This window comes from Lutra lutra, chromosome 2 (assembly GCF_902655055.1).
Source record: "Lutra lutra chromosome 2, mLutLut1.2, whole genome shotgun sequence".
In the NCBI taxonomy this organism is placed as follows: domain Eukaryota; kingdom Metazoa; phylum Chordata; class Mammalia; order Carnivora; family Mustelidae; genus Lutra; species Lutra lutra.
In genome coordinates this window covers 84,091,057-84,113,775 of record NC_062279.1, presented here as the reverse complement: position 1 = coordinate 84,113,775, position 22,719 = coordinate 84,091,057, and the positions used below count along the sequence as shown (strand labels likewise).

Sequence of the window (22,719 nt, the reverse complement as noted above, 5' to 3'; positions counted from 1 at the left end):
CCACTCCAGTTTACCTGCCCACTGGCGTCTTCTGCCCCGTAGAGATCCAGACGTGTATAATTCTAATCTCAGGCTGGTTTCATGGGTGATCAGAGTTCTTTGGTAGGTAATCAGCTCACTTTAGGTGACAGGTTGAAATGGCACCTTCTCCACCATCTTGTCTCCAGGATTGTTTTCTTAATTTTTTTCTGATAATTTGTTAATATATAGAAATACAACCAAATTTTGTATATTGATTTTGTACCCAGATTTTTTTTGGACTTTACCGAATTCATTTTATTAATTCGAACAGTTTTTTGGTGGCGTCTTTAGAGTTTTCTATTCATAAGATATTGTCATCTGCAAATAGTGACATTTTCTTTCCTCTTTCCAAAATGTGTGACTTTTATTCCTTTTTCTTGCCTAATTGTTCTGGCTAAGACTTCTAATATGTTGAATAAAAGTGGGATTGTGGGGCTTTCATTTTTTTCCCTAATTTTAGAGAAAAAGGCTCATCTTTTCACTGTTGAGTATGATGTTAGCTGTGGGCTCATCATATATGGCCTTTATTATGAAACATACATTTGCCCTACCCACTTTGTTGAAAGTTTTTACCATAAATGAATTTTGTCAAATGTTTTCTCTGCATCTATTGAAATGATCACATGATTTTCATCCTTCATTTTGTTAATATGGTATATTGCACTGATTGATTTGCATGTGTTGAACAATCCTTTCTTTTCAGGAAGATGCCACTTTGTCATGGTGAATGATTCTTTTAATATGCTGCTGAATTTTTTTGCTAATACTTTATTAATGATTATCAGGGATATTGTTCCATAGTTTCTTTTTGTGTGGTGTCCCAGTCTGGTTTTGGTTGTTAGGGTTATGCTGGCCTCATAAAATGGGTTTGGAAACATTCCCTCCTCTTCAATTTTTTGGAAGAATTTGAGAAGGATAGGTATTAAATCTTTTTTGAATTTTTGATAGAATTCACCAATGAAGTCTGGCTCCAAACTTTTGTTTGTTGGGAGGTCCAATCTCCTTACTAGTAATCAGTCCATTCAGATTTTCCATGATTCAGTCTTGAAAGATTGTATGTCTCTAGGAATTTATCTATTTCTTCTAGGTTGTCTAATTTGTTGGTATATAATTATGTCTGTTCATTTTATGTGTTCATCACATAATTATGTATGTTCCTTGTAGTATCTTATGATTCTTTGTGTTTCTGTGGTATCGTTTGTGATTTCTCCTTTTTCATTTCTGCTTTTGAGTTCTCTTTCTTTTTCATGACGAGTCTAGGTAAAGGTCATTCAATTTTGTTTTATCTTTTCAAAGAATTAGCTCTAGGTTTCATTGATCTTTTCTATTATCTATTTAATCTCTATTTTATTTATTTCTGCTGTAATGTTTGTTATTTTCTTCCTTCTACTAACTTCGAACTTCAGTTGTTCTTCTTTTTCTGATTTCTTTAGGTATAAAGTAAAATCATTTATTTGAGGTATTTCTTGTTTCTTGATGTTATATATTGATGTTAATGAACTTTCCTCTTAGAACTGCCTTGCTGCATCCCATAGATTTTGGTATGTTGTGTTTCTGTTTTCATTTGTCTCAAATATTGTTTATTCCTCCTTAATTTCTTTGTGACCATTGGTTGGGTCAACAACATGCTAATGAACATGTTATTTAATCACCACATATTTGTGTGTTTTCCAGTTTTCTTCTGGTAATTAATTTTTAGTTTCATATAAATGTGGTTGGAAAAGATGCTTGATGTGATTTCAGTCTTCTTAAATTTATTGAGACTTGGTTTATGGCCTAACATATGATTGATCCTAAAGAATGTTCCACATGCTCTTGAGAACAATGTGTGTTCTGCTGCTTTTTGATGGAATGTTCTGTATAGATCTATTAAATCTATCTAGTCTTTTGTGTCATTTAAGGCCAATTATTTTTTTGTTGCTTTTCTGTCTGGATGATCTATCCATCAATGTAAGTATGGTGCTAAAGTAGTAGGAGACTTTAAATTTCTCTCTTTAGGTCTGTTAATATATTTTGTATATTAATTTTGTATATTTTGTAATATAATTTGTATATTTATGTGCTTCTATGTTGGGTGCATAAGTATTTGCAAATGCTATACACTTTTATTTGATTTCCCCTTTATTATTATATAATCCCCTTCATTGTCTTTTGTTAGTCTTTGCTTTAATGTCTGTTTTGTCTAATATATGTATATATATATCTCAGATATATGTGTGTGTATATATACACACAAAATTGTATATATACACACAAATATATACATATATATATTTGTGTGTATATATATGTATATAGTACATACACACACAAATATATATACGCACATACCCCAGCTTTCTTTTGATTTTCATTTTTATGGTACATCTTTTTCTATCTTTTCAGTTTCAATCTGTGTGTGTCTTTACATCTAAAGTGAGTCCTTTGTAGGAAGCATATAGATAGACCTTTTGCTGTTTGTTCGTTTTGTTTTTATCAATTCAGCCACTTTATCTCATTTGATTGGAGACTTTAGTCCATTTACATTTGAAGTAATTATTTATGTATTTATTGCCAGTTTGTTGTTTTCTTGTTGTTTGGTAATTTCTGTCCTTTTTTTCTTTCTTTCTTCTCTGTGGCTTAATGACATTCCTTAGTGTTATGCCTACATTCTTTTCTCATTATCTTCTGTGTATCTAGTATATTTTTTTGTTTTATGTTTACCATGAAGATCACATAACAGCCTATATATAACAGTCTATTTTAAGTTGATTGCAACTTAAGTTTAAACACATTTTAAAATTCTACATTTTTACTCCTCTGCCCCACGTTTTATGTTTTTCATGTCACATTTTGCATTTTTGTATTTTAAGTATCCCTTAACTAATTATAATAGTTATAGTTATTTTTAATACTTTTGTATTTAAGCCTTCATACTGGCTTTAGGAGTGATTAATTCAGATGCGTGTATAAGCTCCTTTTTGAGAGGTACAATGTGCTGTATCAAGGCCAAGGGCATGGGCAAAGATGGCCTCCCCCAGCCCATGTTTCCTGAGAATGCATTTGTACCCTCTATGTGTGACAAACCTGAAGTCTGCTCCTTAGGCTAAAGCACCAGAACAAGTAAATAGCCCTTTTTCACAGATAGACTGGATGTGTTTCAGTCTGCTCTTTGTGTGGTAGTTTGCCAAAAATGGTGTCTCCAGTTGTTACCCAGAAACATAAGCCTATTGGCCACCAGAGCCAGGCGATCAAAGCATATTCCCTGTGTGAACCATGCACACTTGCTGGCTTTAATGAGGCACTGGGAGAGTGCAGGGTCAGGACATGTCCTATAAACCTCAACAGGACAATGGGAGATGAGGGATGAGGGGCTCACTAGCACTTTCAAGGTAGAGGGAGAGTGCAATAAAGGCACCTGTGAACACCTCCATCCTTAGAGAGAGTCCCAACAGTTCCTGCCCCTCTAGTAGAATGAGCAAATGAATCCCCCTCACATATAGTGTAGTCGCTTTTCAATCTGCTGCTTTTGTCCTAAGCCCTAGGGTGAGTGCTTCTGGTGCTATCTCTTTAGGAACAGTATCTTAGTTCCTTACAGCCTTTTGTGTTTTCTAAGCATAAGCCAGACATTTTGGAGGCTTGTCTCTTTGGTGCTTGTCTCTCTGGTTGGGGTGCCTGATGTGAGGCACAAACTACTGTTCCTTAGGGAGAAGCTCTGGATTTATGAGATCCCTTCTGATTGTGGGTATGGTAGAGTTTCTGGTGAGACTGCATCTTTTCTTCTACTCATCTCATTAGGGCTCTTTTATCATTTGTTGCAAATGAGCTGTTCAGCTAGCTTTCAGTTCTCTTTCAGAGGGAGTTGTTCCATATGTAGCTGTAGACTCAGTATGTCCATGGAGAAGACGAATTTAAGATCTTCCTATGCTGCCATCTTGGATGGCTCCCAGCCCCAGGAATATTTTTGTTTTGATGGCCTTGAGGGGCTCAACACTTGCTCAAGATGGGGATCCAGTGACATTTTTTTTTTTCCATTTGCAAAGTCTTTGCCTGGGAGATATAAAAACTGATTGCTGTTTTTTACCATAGTGTTTTTGAGCATTTGATGCTGATAACAATGCTGACTTCAATACACCAGCCAATACTGGTAAATTATTCAATATAATAGTAACCCCAATAAGCCTAATTGAAAATTCTTTCCAGAATACACAAAAGAAATCAACTGGCTATACTTTATGGATTTTTCTACCTAATTCAAGGCACAAACTTCATGTTTAGTCTAACTATAATGAACTTTCTGGAAATAAAAAAAAATCAGATTTTCATCTCTCATAGATCCATTCATTGAGGCTTTTCACTGGTTATTGTCTCCATGTCAGGTAAAATAAACTGAGGATTTATTCTGTTGGTCTTTGCCTTTCTTTAACATAGGTGACCTCACACATGTTGAAAAAGCAGCCCATTTAAGTTCAAGTGAACCAGAAATCAATTTGTACACATGACTCTCCTCAAATTAAGATGGAAAAAAAATTGCCTGTCTGAAATATAGTTACTGGATGGAGGTAAAGCAATATTACTTGAGAATTTATAAAAACATGTTGGCCTTCTCATGGGTTTACAGTCCAAACCCCTCAAGACAGACACAAAAATGGTTCCAGGTTGGTCTGGCCTTAGGTTGCTAGCAGAAGCAAACACAAATCTACTCTAATAGGTTGTTGGCTTCATACAATAGCTTTATAGTTAATTATAAGAAACATGATTTAATGTTACTGCCTTAAAAAACATAATAAAATGAAACAAAAAAGAGAATCAAAAGAATATATGGCATAGTAAGTGAGATCCAGAAGAGAAATTAGATAGCAAAAACAAACAAAAAAATTCAAAAATACATATTTAAACCCAGAATATAAGTATGATTAATATATAAGGAAATAAAACAAAGGATTGACAATATGAACAAAGAGCAAGAGACTACAAAAAATGACAAATGAATTTGAAAAAGAGAAATTCTTGAAGAATAACAATATAATTAAAATTAAGAACTCAATGGATTAGCTTAACAGAAAATTAGAACCAGCAAAGGAATTATTCATAAAACAGTGGTGAGGGAAAACTCAATTGAAAATATGAACTAGAGACAAAAAAAATAGAGATTTAACTTAGGTGGCCTTACTTTTTGCATTCGCTCACTGGGTCCAATTCATAGCCTTTCTTCTCATCAGTTGTTCTCTTATCAGTTGCAATTGGGCCACTTGCAAAAAGTTCTCACTCTTTCCCATCATGGTCGGGGGTACCGAACCTCTTCATTGTTGATCTCTGTTTTGTTTTCATCAAACTCACAAATACTTTTATTTGTATCCCACTTTTACTCCCATTTATTTCAGTAATAGGGAAATAGGGAAATGTCTTTTCTTTTGCTGTGTTAATTACAACAACTCTGGATAAATCCTGCTTTTTCCTGTATACTACTCAGTGGGTGAACACTAATCACATTTGTCTAGAACAGCAGGTGTGGATCTCTTGAAGTAAGGGCTTCTTTGTATCCTGCTTTCTCTGTTTACTTTCCACCTTAGATTCCAATGCTTCAAGGATTCACATACTCCTTCGTGATTGGATAGACCTCACCACAAAGGCATCCCTCCATTTCTTTTATTTAAAAAAATGTGCCTCCTATCACTAATACAATGCATGTTCAGCGTGGAAAACCTAGAAATACTAATATACATGAAGGAGGTAATTAACAACAACTGTGGTCCTGCCACCCAAAGATAACTATGATTTATTTTGTTGTATGTTTCTCCAATTTTTCTCTATGCATACATATGCATATAAGGAACTTCTTTTTTTTTTCATAAACATGTCTTATTTTTTGTAACCTGTTTCTTTCATTGTATACTCCATGATTATCTTCCCTATCAGCTGTCATGGGCACATCATTTTTAACAGCTGCTGTCTATTTCATTAAATGTACAGTGCTGTCAGTGCCCCTCCTCTATATCCCCTAAGCATCATTATCCTCATGCATGCCGGTGGCCTCTCTCTGCAAATACCAGCTCTTTCTATTTCTGTCATGGTAGAAGTGTAGCTGGCCTTGCAGGTGGGGCAGGGAAACAAATGTCCTGACTACAAACTTTAACAAATATCCAAATAGGACTCGGTTAATAAGAACCCCAGCTTTTGCCCTTCTGGTGGGACAACTCTGAGTTAGGTTCTACCCATTTTCCAGAGATCTCTCAAAGCATTTCTCACAAGATGCTCCTGAATGCATCTTGTATTGTCTATCTCCTTTCTCAGTCTGACCTCCTACCTCTCCCTGTGTAACTCCCATACAGACTACTTATTTTAGACCTGCCTCTGGGGTTATCCAAACTAAGACAATATTTAAGTGGTTCCTAGGAGTTATTATCTGATTTCCTTACAAGCTATATTTTTAGCATTTGTTTAGTTGCCTTGATGGCTGGATTTTAAATCTGAAAATACAGGTTTAACCAGCCTACTTTTTTTAGTTGGGTATCAATAGGGAAGTCCTAAAATCAACATACAAAGCAAAATTCCAAATGGTTAATACAATCCCTAAAAGAAAAAATCCCTTTAGGATTTTAGTTCAGTGGTTTTCAGCTTGAAAAAATTTTCTTTCTTTCTTTTTTTTTTTAAGATTTTATTTTTTTGTTCATGAAAGACAGAGAGAAAGAGAGAGGCAGAGGCAAAGGAAGAAACAGGCTCCCCACGGAGCAGGGGGCCCAATGTGGGACTCTATTCCAGGACCCCGAGATCATGACCTGAGCTGAAGGTAGACGCTTAATGACTGAGCCACCTGGGCACCCCGAAAATTTTTTTTTCTCAGATCTTGATGGTCTAGATCGAATGGGATCACGTTCTGTGTCAAGATGGGGGGTGGTTGGATGAGTAGGGGTGGAGTGTGTAGTGTATAATTCAGCCAGTAGGCCTTCTCTCTAGGAAATGTCCACCTACCTGGAGATCAGTTCAGCATTTCTGAATGACCTCAACGAACCAGGTTCCTATTGGAACCAGACCACTACTTTTTTGGGCAGACACCGGAGGCAGCAATAGTGTTTGTGGATAGTGAAAATGAAGTATAAAAATGTGTATCTAAACATTAGCTTCAGTGAAGTTCAGTGAAGAGAATTGCTTATTCTACGAGAAGCATAGGGGGCCTGAGACTGAGTAAGGACAGGCTGACGTGTCCCCTTTCTTGCTCCATTTTGTGCACATCCTCACTGAGTGTACTGGAAAACTAATAGCCCATGGTATTTCAGAAAATGCTTCTCTTTCTTATTTAGCTAAATTGTACCTGTTGAACTGCAGAATATTAAATATGTCCACGCTGTAATTCCATAATATTTGATTTCTTTGAGCTTCATTTTCCTTGTCTGTGTAATGGGAATAAGACTCTCTGGAGCCTTTATATCTCCAAGGAGTCATGGGAGTCAGTCTTGGGAGACAGTCTCTAAGTCTCATGGAATTTTGGGGAGACTCGGTAAGATGTTATGTGAAAGTCCTTTGGGTTTAAAGATAAAGATTTATTTTTATTATTTTTTAAAAGATGGGGCATATCACTACAAACTTGCCATTCATTTGGTTGCCCATTTAAAATGGCTGCTTATCTGTGAGTAGTGATGAAATTCTCAGACTCTATCCTCCTACTTCTCTGTAGCCTGTGGAGGCTGTATTGATCAAGTAAGTTTACTATTTTAGTTTTGTCCCACTGTGCTCCAGGTCCTGTGCAGGAAGAAACCCCACATGGGAACTCTGGCATTGGAGTTAAGAGACTTTTGTTAGTAATAAGTATCTGACTTTGGCAAGCACTGAAACTTTTTGTGCTTCGGTTTAATCATTTGTAAAACAAGCCAATTAAACTTTATAGGATGATATCTAAGGTCCCTAAAACTTCAAGTTCATGAATCAAAACAAATGTTTCTTAGTGTGGTCTAAAGGAAAATCAGTTTCAGATTCATTAGAAGTAACCAGAGAGCTTGATGAGGTTTCCGAGGCTCGTTCTTAATGAGTCAGAGTTCCTGGGGTGGGGTCCCAGTATTTGTGTTTTTATTAGGTATGAAAAAAGAATATCTCAAGCCCTATATTTTTTCTTCAACTTTTACTATAAAATGTAATTGGAGCCAGCCTTAATGAGCCATTTAACCAGAAAACTTGTAAGGAGGCAAATATTCTTGACACTGGGTCTTTGGAAAGCAAAAGTATGGCTAGCCATTATCTTGTTAGATGCATCTGGAAAAGATCAGTGAGTTTTTACATATCTACTACTAGAAGAGTATATTTATTTTATATTGTGTCATTGTAAAATGGATTTTTTCTCTGAAAGCTTAGACTAATAATATTTCTTTAAGAATAAAAGATTTATTTTAATAGATTCATGAGCTTTTGGCTTATCATTTTGGAACTAAAAGTTGGCAAAGTACAAGTCACACAAACTGAAAGTTTACCGAAAGGAACAAAACGCCTCCATTTGCCAAAAACTTGCTGGCCCTCTCCTTACTCTTTCTTTCCTCCATCTAAGTGAATCATTGGCCTTTCTTCTCATTAGTTGCTTTCTGGAGGTGATCTCTGTTTTCTGTGCACAGATCAACATCACACACACTTGCATTGCGTTTCTCATGTGTGCTCCTGCTCACTGTAGCAATGATCAGGGAGACAGGAAGATGTTTATTCACTTGCCCTGTCAATTGGAACAATTATAAACTAGTCCTGTTGGTCACCAGGGTTCCCCTCACTAGCACTCTTTCCCCTGTGAATTACTGGGCAGGTGAATTCTAATCACATTTGTCTAGTAGAGCAAGCAAGGGCATCACAGAGCAAGTGCACCATGAGCCTGGATCTGATGTTCTGGTCAGTCTTGAGTTGTCTCCAAGTCTCTCTTTTTATCCCTGACCTTTCAGTTAGGTTTGAATTCTCTGTTTCCAGCTGCCTATTGGAAACCATATATGTGGACAGATCTGGTATTTTTTCACTTAAGACTATGTATGTCATGGAAAATATGATTTTACACAATGCCCTGGGTTAATTAATTCACCATCCTTGGCCCTGTTCACCTAATTACATAGCCTCATTTGTATATGTGTGGGTTGACTTGACAAGTTAGTTGGAATGCCTCAAGATCTTTGAGAAATTATTGAATTTGATGATAATAAAAATTAGTTTCCAAATACATGTAAATATAGATTATTATCATTGGCTCCTTAATGTAATCAACATCTATTTTATTTTCAATGTATTCTCAAGTGCTAGTGATACAAGACTATTTTGACCTATGTCATGTAGGTTTTACTAAGACCCTCTTTTATACTTCTTTGGGAAAAGAGAGGAGTGTTTTAAAAATCAGGGAAGAGTAAATTAAGGTAAATTAATAGACTCAGCAGGGTATTGCTATTTATGCCTTAGGGAAAATTAAGAAATTTTTCCATTTTAGGTAACCAACAAAATTTGCATTCTTCTTAATGTTAGCCTTTGCCATGTTTCTGAGGAGATGGGTATAAAGAAGAAAGCAGTAGTGCATTTATCTCTAAAGAAGTTCCACCAGTGGCTTTGGGGAGGAGACTAATAGAAAATAATGAGAGTGTATGCCAGATATCCATAGGAAGGTCGTATACATTTTAGGAAATGAACTGCAAATCCTAAAATCGCACGGTGTGTGGCTCATTAATTTACCTGCTTACGTGATGTCTCCACTTTACTGTTTAATGGCTCCCTACAGCTTAGTATATTAAAAGTGGAATTCTTGATTTTTTTTCCCATCCCCACATCTGCTCCTTCTCAATAGGTGACATCACCATTCACTCAGTTGTTAGGCCAAAACCCCCTTCATGTGCCCCATGCACAGGATTAGAAATATTCCCAATCTGATCCCATTTCACCACGCCCATTGTTTCTGTTTAAATCCAAGTCAGCTTCACACTGTGCCTGAATATAGTCTCCTAATCACTTCTATTCCTACTTTTCCCTCAATCTATTCTCCCCCTATACAACATTCAAAGCACTCTTTTAAAATAGTGCACAAATTGTACACACTGTTTAAAATTTTAGTTCTCTCTGATTGTAATTAGAATAAAATAGGAAATTACTGCCATGACTAACATGGGGTTTTGCATAACCTCAGCTCTCTAGACTCCTAAAATTCCACCACCTGTGATTCTCTCTCACTCTTTCTCTGCTGGCTGCCTTGGCCTCCTTCCCAGTCCTTGAACACTCAAGTTTATGCTGGATTGAAGGCTCTGTATTAGTTGTTCTCCCAGCCTGGAATGCTCTCCTCCCAGATTGTAGCTCGGTTGATTCTTCTTGTCAATTAGATTGACTTTTTCCTGACTTCCCTATCAGTAGCTACTAGACAGTCACTGTCCCTCCCAACACCCTTCTTAATTTCTTCCGTAGTGTTTGCCACTATGAGTTTCTTCTCTTTCCTCACTTTCTTGCTTATTTTCTGTCCCCCTTCAAATAGAATATGAACTTCCTAAGAGTTGTGATTTTTCTCTGCACTATTCTCTACGATATCCTAGCATCTAGAACAGAATAGGACATATGTGTGGCTCTCAGTAAATATTAACTGAATGATAGCATATTAAAAACAGGAAAAATGTGTTGGTTTTGGGGTAATACATATGATGATGTAGATAGAGGATCTCACTGTTAGACATTGTACTCATAAACCGAGTTATGTTGTTTAATTTTATTTTTATGTAGCATTATTGTATATGAGAAATACTTTTTAAAGTATGGTAGGAGAAAATGTGGGAAGAAAAAAGATATTTTGAATTCTTATTTTCCCTTTCTGATTTTCTTTTTTTTTTAAAAATATTTTATTTATTTATTTGACAGACAGAGATCACAAGTAGGCGGAGAGGTAGGCAGAGAGAGAGGAGGAAGCAGGCTCCCTGCTGAGGAGAGAGCCCCATGTGGGGCTCGATCCCAGAAGCCTGGGATCATGACCTGAGCCGAAGGCAGAGGCTTTAACCCACTGAGCCACCCAGGCGCCCCTCCCTTTCTGATTTTCTTATAATTAAATATTTAAGCAATCACTCTCTGGACTATTTACTTATAAAATAGGGGCTTAATATGGAAAATGTCTTATAGATACTTTTTCTGGCAAAGTAGTAATTTATGATCCACTGTTATTTACTTTTCCTTTCTCTTCAGAGGGCTATAAATCCTCAAATCAAAACTCCTACACAAATCTAGTGGTGCTGGAAGCTTTGGATTAAAATGTACTTTTAAGAAAATTCTAGTTAAGGGACAGAAGAAGCTAACATAATATCAAATAAATCTTTGATATTTAATTGTGCTTCTGGTTCTGTAGACCAGTGTTACACCTACCAAATAGGTCGTTTTAATATCAACCAAAGAAAATAATACTCAGTGGCTATACTTCCATCAACAATTTTAAAAAAATAGCAACTCCCTCCCAATTGTAGCAAGTGATTTGGTTTACCTTTCATGATTTTATAAATGTACACTATTATTAAATGTACCCATATTTAGAATTCAGGTGATGTACTAAAGAAAACTAGTCAGGGCTCTGATCAGTCATATATTTGTGATATTGAGTTCTTTCTTGTCAGTGATTTTCCCATAAGGAAGTTGTGGGGCAGAGGAGAGAAACAAGCACAAAATTAGCTTTCATCTTGAAATGAGGATAAAATAAGCACAGCGATAATTATAATCCAAGGGCATAAAGGGTACATACCATACACTGAGTATGGAAGAGGTTCCATTGGGATTTCAGAGAAGGGAGATTTTGTTCTACTCATGGGAAGAAGAAAGAATCCAAGAGGCCAATAGGAAAGGTAGTTTGTTCCTGCAGAGACCAAGAGGGGGAAATTCCAGGTGGGGAAGACCTATCATCTCAGGTGTTTGCAATGACTGTGGGCTATTTGGAGAAGTGGATGGAGGCCGATGGTGAGGGGACTTGATGATTGCAAAGAGGAACTTGAATTTTGTTCGTTTGTGAGAGATGGCTGAAGGTGAGTGGCAGGATTGAAATTATACTTTGGGAAGTTGATTCTGGCAGCAGGACGAAAGAAGAGCTGGACTGTCAGAGGTGGGGTTGTTAGAAAGCTGCAGACCAGGTGATGGGCAGTGCAGGTGGAAATATGGAGCATTGAGGGGATGGAGAGGAGGAAAGACTTGAGATATGCACAAAGGGTGAAGTCGGGGACTGGTAAACCAATTTGATATGGTTAAGGAAAGTAAGCTCAATTTCAGAGATGTTGAATATGAGACCTTAGAAGGATCCCTAAGTGATATCATCCAATGGAGAGTTGAAGCTATAGAATTCAAACGTGCTTGGAAATCCAGCTGTGGAAAGAGAGTCTTTGGAAGGGGGATTCCAAGGTAATTGGGATGTCTGACCTGGGCTCTTGGGGCTTCAAATTTGCTCACAACAATTCTCCAAGTTGCTCCACTGAAGTCTGACCCAACTCTGTAGAGGGAACTCCATCCTCTAGCCAAATGGCAGGATCCGTCCTCCTTCCCTCCTTGCAAAAGCAACTCTGAGCCCTTCATTTTGAAGAACACATGAGGCTCCAAGCTGCTATCATCACTGAAAGGGATGCAGCAGAGCAAAACCAACAGTGACTGGAAGCAGAACAAAAGTATACCCCTCCTGCAGGCCACTGGCCACATGGCTTGAACCAGTGTGTGCATCCACTGAGACAAAATGCAGCATTAAACTCATAACATGGTGACCGTCAAACAGACCCAGAGAACATCTACTTAATGTCCGTGATTTTATAGCAAAAGCAATTGAGACTTGGAGAAGGGAAATGACTTGCTCAAGGTCACAGAATTAGTTAATGGCACACACATGGGATTGCAGCCCTCCATAGGCTTCTTTCAGAGTGGTCCCTACCACACTGGGCTTTTTGTTATTGTTGTAATGCAAAAATAGAAGAAAAGCCAAAAATGGTTATATGCTCATGAAGCAAGAAATCACATGCTTACTCTTGTTTTTAAGGCATTAATTGCCTCACTGAAATGAAAACCAGTGTATGTGCAGATACAGTAGAGGCGGACAGTTGTACACATTTTTTTTTTTCCACAGAATCACAGATACCAGAGAGAAATAAAGGCCATATGCTTTTGGTGAAAACCTATAGAATTGGTTACTTCAGAGCAAAATATTCAAAGCATTGCCAGTGAAAAGAGGCTTAGAAAGAAATATCCTTTGCTTCCACAGATGGACAGGTCACCATGTACTTGATCAGATATGGTGTGCTGTTTCCACAGCCTCCTTCATTGTTCCCGCCAGAATTGAGGATAATGGGCAATTCTCCAAGGATTGGGTATTTCGGTTCAAATGGAGAGTTGTCCAGCAGTTCAATTGTTCCACCTGAGAAATTGAACTGAAATTTTGGAAAGGACACATTTTCTAATAAAGTGCCCAGTGCTGTTTACTTCTGCCTTGTGCCAGTCATTGCTTCTGGTGTGCTAGGTGAGTTTCCTACTCATTCCTGCTCTCTGGGAAAAGTGTCTCAGGAGCTAGGAGGCTCCTTAGAACTACGGGCAGTGTTTTCTGTGCCAGACCTGCTACTTTTTTCTCCAGTAACCAAAGATTGAATTTTTAAAATTGAATTCATGTCAGTGTGACCCTGAAGTCTTCCAGTATTATTAAACTAAACTCTGAGTGTCCTTTTAGAATGAGAACATTAAACAAAACAAATTTTAACACCCCATATTGTTTCCTGGATGTGGTTCTTAATCAGCTTAGATACATTTTATTGGGGTTTAGAAGAAAGATTTGTGTTCTGAATCTTCTTATCTCCCGAAATCATTTCTATACTTAAATGTTTTCAAATATATACCACCTTAAGGAGGGCAAGTATAATAGATAATTTTTTTAAAAAGGTTGAGATAAAAATCATTTTTTGCATTTTAATTCAGAGATTACACTATATTCACAAATTTAGGCATCCATCATCATCCTCTAATTGCAGAATTTTTTTATCATGCCGAAAAGAAACCTGTGCCCATTGTCAGTCACTCCTATTCCTCCCTCCCTCCCTCCTGTGCCTGGCAACCACTAATCTAATTTCTGTCTTTATATTTTGCTTATTCTAGATGTTCCATATAAATGGAATCACAGCGTATGTGGCCTTTCGTGTTTGGCTTCTTTCACTTTGCGTAATGTTTTTGAGGTTTATCTATGAAGCATGTGTGAAATTCCTCTTTATGATGGAGTAATAGTCTGTTGTAGGGATACATGACATTCTGTTTATCCATTTGTCAGTTGATGGAGGTTTGAGTTTTCCCCATCCTTTGGCTTTTATAAATAGTGTTGCTATGCACACTGGTGCACAAGTTTTTGTGGGGACATGTGTTTCCAATTCTCCACAAAGGAGTGGAGGGATGGAGGAGAACAAAGAAGGGCTTTTTAATGGTGCTGGTTTTCTTTGGAATAAATGGTTTGCAGAGTAACCGAAAGTTGGTTGCAGATATTTTATTTTTAAAAGGGACATATGCTCTTTTATTTTCTATAAGTGAAATTAATTCATTTGAAATCCATTTCAATGGCCATTCTGTATTGAAACAAAGTGTTTTATCATGGACATATATAAATCTTAATAAGTGAAATGTGTTGTTCTCCATAACCTGAGGGTATGAAAAAGAATTAGTTAGGTCAATAAATCAAGAATGACTAAAATATTGATTTCCAGTTACCATTTCTTTTTTTTTTTTTAAAGATTTTATTATTTATTTATTTGACAGACAGAGATCACAAGTAGGCAGAGAAGCAGGCAGAGAGAGAGAGAGAGAGGGAAGCAGGCTCCCTGCGGAGCAGAGAGCCCGATTCGGGACTCGATCCCAGGACCCTGAGATCATGACCTGAGCCGAAGGCAGCAGCTTAACCCACTGAGCCACCCAGGTGCCCCTCCAGTTACCATTTCTTTATCACAACTTCTCCTGGGTGAATACTGTGATGGGTAATTTTATGTGTTGACTTGACTGAGCCACAGGTTGCCCCCATACCTGGGTCAAATATCATTCTGGGTGTTTCTCTGAGGATGCTTTTGGATGGGATTAACATTTAAATGGTAGACTGAGCAAAGCCGATTGCCCTCCCTGATGTAGATGGGCCTCATTCAACAATTAAAGGGTTGAAGAGAATGAAAATTCTAAACCTCCTTCCAGTAAGGAAGAATTCCTATTCCTGACTACCTATGAATTGGGATGTCAGCTTTTTCCTGCCTTTGGATTCGAATTGAAGCAATGGTTCTTCCTAGTTCTTGAGCCCACTAGCCCTTGAACTGGAACTAAAGCATTAGTTGTCCTGGGTCTCCAGACTGTCATCTTGTCCTATAGGTCTTGGGACTTACTGGTCTCCATAACTGAGTAAACCAATTACTTATGATAAATATCTCTCTTTCATCTATATCTATAAATAAATATAGACACTGTATCCCTAGAGATACAGAGGTATCTACTTCTATTTCTAATCTACCTCTGTATCTATCTATCTATCTATCTATCTATCTATCATCTATCTATCTATCTCTGTATCTATCTATCTATCTATGTATCATCTATCATCATCTATCCTCTATCTACCTATCTATTACCTATCTATCTGTCTTTCATCTCGCTATTGTTATTGGTTCTATTCTCTGGAGAACCCTGATGGATATGAATACCTAGGTAGTTTCCTTGCCATACTTCCTTCTCATTGCCAGTGCCAGCCAAGAGGGTAAATAAATGGCACAGTCAGTGATAACAAAAATGCTAGATATCATTTTAAATGCCTACCAGGTGCTAGGCTCTACACAGGGAGAGATACTATTAGTCCCACTTTACAGATGAGGATATAGAGGCCCAGAGAGGATATTTAGTTGGATGTTGCACATTTGGTAAGTGGTAGGGCAAGGATTCAAACCCAGGAGCAATTAGGTACAGTGGTTAGGAGCAAGAGCTTAGCGTCAGATAGACTTTGGTTTTATTCCTGGTTTTACCACATACTCCTCTTAGTCCAGTTTCTTAAGCTCACTATCTTCCTTTACCTATCTGTGAAATGGAAAAGGTAATACATAATATAGAGAGTGGATTTGGAGAGAACGTATGGAAGTGTGAAGCATGCACCTGGTATATTTGTGGAGTGAATGAATCCAGGAGCATCTCACTCAAGCCCTGTGCTCTAACACTGTATCACAACATTTTGGTTCATTCATCAGCATAATCAAGTCACAAGAAGCTCTGAGTCAGGAAATCATGAGGGGACTGCAGCAGAGAGTAGAAGCTCTGCTCACAATAAATACTGCAGTGAGAAGAGTTTGATTTTCTTCTCCTTATTACCAGAGTCTCTGATGCTGCTGGAGAATGGTGGTTGAGGCCAAGGATGAGAGATACCTTGGCTTTTTCTCCTTCTCTGACCTTGGGGCAGTGATGGTGGTGAGGAATGGAGGCATCCCTCACTGTCCTGCATCTTGGTGATCACACTTAGGTTCTTCACATTGCTGAGAAGTCTGGTATCTGGGGTGCCCCAGCTGGGGAATGGGTTCTGAATACACATTTCCTTTGTAGTCTGATGAGGTGGGACCGGATTGCTAGATAAAATAGTTTTCTTTTCTGAATCTGGTGACCATAAAAAAGGCTGGGGGTCTATCCAAAGTCCTTGCTTCCTTCCCTCTTGGTCTTCTAGTGGCTCTTCAAATTCCAGAATCAAAGTCCTTGCCTCAACATAGGTGCTGTCCCTCTCTCCCAACCTAATAAGATGCAATACCTGCTAGGTCTTAGCAGATGATCTTTCCTTATACTTCATTGAGACAATAGAAACAATCAGAGGGAAACCACCATCTTCATCCACCAAATCTACCCAGTCTCCTGTTGGCTCTGCCCTCTTTCTTGTTCTAATGGGTTGAGGTGCCCCTGCTTCTATTCATAGCCAATCCTGCCCCTTGTCCTCTGGATCTCACTCACTCTCACCTTCTCAAGGATTTTTCCCAGGAAAACTTCCCTTTTCTCTCTTGCATCATCAATTTCTCTCTCTCTAATTATTCACACTCTTTTTCATTGGAACATGCTTGGATAGCATTCATCTTCCTAGTAGTAGCTCTTCCTCTAACTACCCCACCCATCTACTGTCTCAGTTCTCTGCTCTCCACTGTAATTTTCTCACTGTTGAAAAAAGAATCTGTGTTTTCCATTAGGCTGGTGATTTTCCAGCCTGGCTACACACTAGACACTTCTGACATCTTTTAAAAACAATCCCAGTTCAAGGACACACTCTAAGCCTATTACATTAGAGCATCCGTATTTTAAAGCTCCCCTAGGTGATTTCAGTGTATAGCTAAGGCCAAGAATCACCCATTACTATAGAATGTAAACTCACAGAGGCAAGGAATGTGTCAGTTTTTTTTTTCTTTTTTAAATAAGTGTTGTATCTTAAGTGTATAGACTACAGCCTTGAACAATGAAGTTGCTTTAGAAATATTTGTGAGAAACAATTTGATTTGAGTATTAATAGTTGGAGAGAGAGAGAGAGACAGAAGAAGAAGGTGAAGTTTGATACCCTTTTGAGTCTGGAGTGGGATATTATTATACCTCTGTTTGGCTTCCTGTTATTTCTCCCTTCCTTGTGAATCTTTGATGTTAACCATGTGGAAGCTAGTGTGGGCGTGGAGTTATATGTTGGCCAGAAGGCATAGTGTTGACTATATAGGAAGTTGATTACTAGATTCTTGCTTTTGTGTTTTACTTGTTAATTTCTTAGGCAAAGAGATTTAACTTATAGGCTTTGTATAGTTGCTATGATTGTTTCATTATTGTTTACCACACATTTTAGTATGAAAAGTCGAGAGTATAGATAAGAATAAAAACCATTACTGTCCTCTATCTCTTTAGGGTTTATCTCTTTTTAAAACTTATTATCCTATTTTTAGTGTGAGTAAAATATTCCTAAGAGACTTCTGGACAGAGGGCCCCCAACTTTAGCTCTACCAATGCCAAGACCTCTTTCTCACTCTGAACATGACTCAGTGGCTCTGACTGGTCCTTGTTATTCAACCTCTCAGTTTTGTTTAGCTTAGAATTTGGGGCATCTATTCTTCATTAGACACATATGTAGTCCACTGGGACAGAAAATTGATCCTTGTCCTTTAGAAGCTCACATCCTTATGGGGGGAGACAAACTTGCAAGTAAGAACATTTTAGTAAATGTTGGTCAGTGTTCTGATAGATGTAAACACAGACATGTCCACCCATAACACAGGGCCTGGGGCAAGGAAGAATCCCATTTGCCATATATCTAAAGATTTGAAATTTATAAATCCAATGAACAGACCATTGCTAAGTAAGATGTGTTCTAGCTTTCTACATCGATTAATACACCTGTATGGACAGCTTTGAATCTAGAATTATGGGACCAGTTGGAGTTCCACACAGAAGCATGGCTGCAAAAGAAAGTGCTGATCTTTATAGCTAAATCCCTTCTCTTCCCATTCCTGGCTATCCCCACACTGTGTGGGGCCTCAGGAACCTGCACATGGACACTCTAGTCTGAATGTCCAGTATGCATCCATGTGGACACAGTTGGCCTTTGGCCACCTCTCAGCCTGTGGGTACACACTTTAAGTCCTTGGACATGGGCTATAGTCCATATGAATAGAGGATTCTGGGTCAGATTATCTGGAGCATAATCTGGAAAGGATGGGCTGGGCCCTAGGTGGGCATATTTACCAGGTCCTGAAGATTCCTCCATTGGGAGGAGGCTCAAAGCTGTGGAAAGCTTGGGCCTAGGGCAGGGGTCTCCCAGCATGATCACAGTGGAGTGCAGATACCGGGGACAGGGTACAGCAGGAGTGTAGGGGAAGGCACATAGAAAGAAAGAAAAAAAAAAAAAAAGGCCAGGGAGGACTTTTGAGAGGAAATATCTGAGCTGAAATTCTGAAGGGGAAGTTAGTCTGATAAATGTGGACAGGCCATTATAAGCTGAGCAATAACAGGTGCTCACTTGCAGGGAGGTGACTTGGTATAGTGTGTATGAGGAACTAGAGGGCAAATTCCTCATTGCCAGGGTGGGAATAGGTAGGAGCTGACACCTAAGTGGAGGATGGAGTCCTGGTCATGAGGACATTGTCTATCTTGCTCAGGAGCCTGGGTTTAATCCGTAAGTCACAGGGAGCCCTGATATGCTTCCTTTGTAACTACTTGTGGCTTATGCTGTGATCCTTTCAACTCCTTTGGGCTCAATGTACTCTGGGGTTTCTGCTTCAGGCTACTAATCTAGTTCCAAAGAACGAGGGAGCTCCTGTGCCTAGTGTAGGAGCCCTGACCGTGACTCTCTGTTGCCCCCTCTTGGCAGTAGCTGTAGCTTCATTTTTTGGTTCTACCAGAACTTTTTTTTTTTTTTAAACATTTTATTTATTTGACACAGAGAGAGCAAGAGAGGGAATACAAGCATGGGAAGTGGGGGAGGGAGAAGCAGACTCCCCACTGAGCAGGGAGCCCGATGCGGCGCTCCATTTCAGGACCCTGGGATCATGACCTGAGCTGAAGGTGGATGCTTAACAATTGAGCCACTCAGGTGCCCCGAACCCGAAACTTTTTGCAAAATTTTGTGCTTCCCCCCCATCCCCACAGTGGTGAACTGATTTAATTGAAATATCAGTAATACGGTTTTGACTAGAACAAAATGTTGCACCTAAAGCTTTACAGTTATACTTATTTTTCCAATTTCTTTTGATGTGATAAAATTTTACTACTATTGTATTTTTACAAATGTTTCATTTAAGATAGCTAAGACGGCTGTTGGCATCCAATTCCCCTAAATTAAATTTGTTTTCCTCCACGTATTCTTTCATCAAAGCTCTTGTTCCACCTTTAACCCCCTTCCTTGCAGAACACAACTTATGTAATATACAAGATAGATAGTGACCCTTTGGAACTGGTTACTTTGTATCCTCTGAAACCTGTGAATTTTTACATTTCTTGTAAAATTAAGACAGTAAATTTCCAAACTGTAGTCAAATTGCAGTTTGTTTTACTGTGATTTAGATTTTTTCTAAAAAGAACAAAATTTTATATATAGTGTAAAAATTCATGCATCAGAAAGACTCAAAAGGCTGTTTTTCACTTTGTTCAAGTTTTGTTTCCAGGCATTTAGTGTGTCATGCAGTTGTTGTCACTGCTGTTTTCCAAATGTCCATTGTGTGCTATGACTGACAACTATTTTCTTCTGGGTCTGATCAATTTTGCAGGGAACCATTTTGTTTCTTACATCAATAACAAAGGCTTCAACATTATCGGCTCCAATCTGAAGTTCTTGCTGCATTGTGTCAAACGAAATTTCTTTATTTTCCACTGCCATTCCCATAAAAGTAAGCAGTCTCATTTTTCCCATATTCTGTTCATTTAATAGACCAAGTGACTCAATGAAGACTTTATTATTCTGGTAAAACTTGACATACGATGCCAATTAGCACTCACAAAAATGGTGAAAAGATCACGAATAAGCTCACCTTCCAAAAATTTGACTAAAAAATGTGATTTAAAAAGAAATGCATTTGGATCTTTCAATGCTTGTAACAATACACCTGTGGGCATCAAGACAAGCCTGGGAAGCGTCGTCCTCTGTGTAACTTCCTAGCAATTCCACCGTGACTTTTGAAACAGCATGACTTTTTTTAGAATCCACAAGTGCCTCATAAAGGAGTCTTTATAAAGGTGAGGTTCCAGTCAGAAATCCATTTTCTAACTCGATCCAGCTCAGTTGGAATACACTGGATGGCCCCACAAGGTGCTGCCACTTTAAAGAGGCTGCAGTATATGGTGTATCTTATGGGAGTGTTCTTATCCATCCCATGGCAAAGGTTGATTAGCAATTGTGGTCTCAGAGATGGGTGTTCAACTTCCCAAAATGTGACCAGCTTTTCACACAGGCTTTCAGTCAGAGCTCCTTGCTTATCCGTTTCTGGGATCAGTAGGAGAGACACCATGTTTGCTGTTCATTCACACTTTCAACATCTTTATCATCTTCCTTCAAGACATACATCACAGGCTTCAATGTTTTGAGCTAAATCTACACAAAGTCCACCTTCTGAGTTCTAATCTGAAATTTCAGCTCCTTTAGATTTCAGATAAGCTTGAAGCTCAGCAGCCTGATCTTCTTCACTGATGTCGATGAAGGCCGGGATGCTCATGTTGAAAGCCTGGGTATGGCGGTCGCACCACTCAACATTTTGTGCTTTTATTATATTTCCTCCTCTTCTCTTTTTTTCCCTAGGCAATTTCTGGCATAATAATATATCTATGCACAGACCTATTCATCTATCCATTAGGTGTTTAACAATGCTCATGTGCTCCCACTTCCTTTCCTGAAATGTTTTTTTTTTAATCAGAATGTAAATCAAAGAAGTGCATCGATTTGGATTTTCACCTGTTTTGGTTACTGATGTATCCCACATACTTAGAGCAATATGTTGGCCATGGATGAAAAAACACCCATAAATGATAAAACAACCTTCTGTCCTTTTTGCTTGACCTGAAGGTTTCTATTTGGCCTCCAAAACTTGTGTCAAGACTTCATCCCCAGCAAGACTTTGCTAACTCCACGGTGGGATAGTTGCCCTATGTCAGATTGGCACAGCACTTGGCATTTGCCTTAAAGTTGACTTACTTGAATTTCCTGTTTAGGCCCCTATGCTCAGAGTGTCCTGCTATGTTCTAAGTCTTCTTGTTTACCTATGTCTCTTCATTTCTTAGCCAGCTCTCAGAACACACTAAGTTAATGAATGTCTGTGAATGGATATTTACTATGATATATCCTCTAATTTGACAGGCCAACTGCCCATGTAACATTGACTTTGGTGTCTCAAAGACACCTCAGTGCATGCTTTTACCCTAGATTTTCACACGGCTCACTCTACACAATGTCATCTAGCACCCTGTCAAAAAATACACTCTAGGTTTTATTGTGGTTATAGCTACATGAAATTTTATTGAATTCCAAGTCTAAAAATGACCCTGGCATACAATTGACATCAGTAAATGTTTGTGAATCAATGGACACCAAATCACAGTTCCTTAGAGAACTGTTTATCTCTTCCATTGTTCTAGTCAGAATGAATGTCACTAACCTCCACCCAGTTACTCAGACCCGAAAGCAAGCAATCGTTTTTTCTTGTGCTTTATTTTTTAAATTTGTTAAAATAAGGTACAACTAACATTTCTGGAATACAAAACCACAATTTGTTCAGTTTGAGGAGTTTTGACAATAGTTTACCAATGTAAGACAAGATAGAGAACATTCCCCATCACACCACAAACTTCTGTCATGTTCTTTTCCAGTTAATCTGCTCCCTAGAGTAGGAGTATATACACTATGGAAATTGACAAATGCCATAGCCTAGGGTCCCCCTCACCCCTGCCCACCTTCCTGCAAATCTGATTGTTTAGGTGTTTACCTGCACACTTGTTCTTCCAGGTACTTTTCTGCTCTACCAAAGTATCCTCCCCGCAAAGGAGAGTTTTTGGCTACATAATAGGTTACCAATCAATATTTGTTGAATGAGAGAATAATTTAGTGCCCTGGGCACTCCAACCCCTCAACATGGCTTTTTGCTCTTTATCACCTAACTCTCTTTAGTCTTTCACAAGAGGGGCATTGGACGTAGCCTGTTTACTCTTTTTGAGTGGGTTGTGGAAATAAAAAAAATCATGTTTGTATTCATAATTATCACTCCTTTTCTGGATGGCATACGGAAC

The 22,719-nt window shown here is 38.4% G+C and overlaps 1 pseudogene; it reads right to left on the bottom strand.

The window, feature by feature from the left end:
- Positions 1-9,982: 9,982 nt before the first annotated feature.
- LOC125094094 (eukaryotic translation initiation factor 3 subunit M-like) lies at positions 9,983-21,181 on the bottom strand (annotated as a pseudogene).
- Between the last annotated feature and the right edge of the window lie 1,538 nt (positions 21,182-22,719).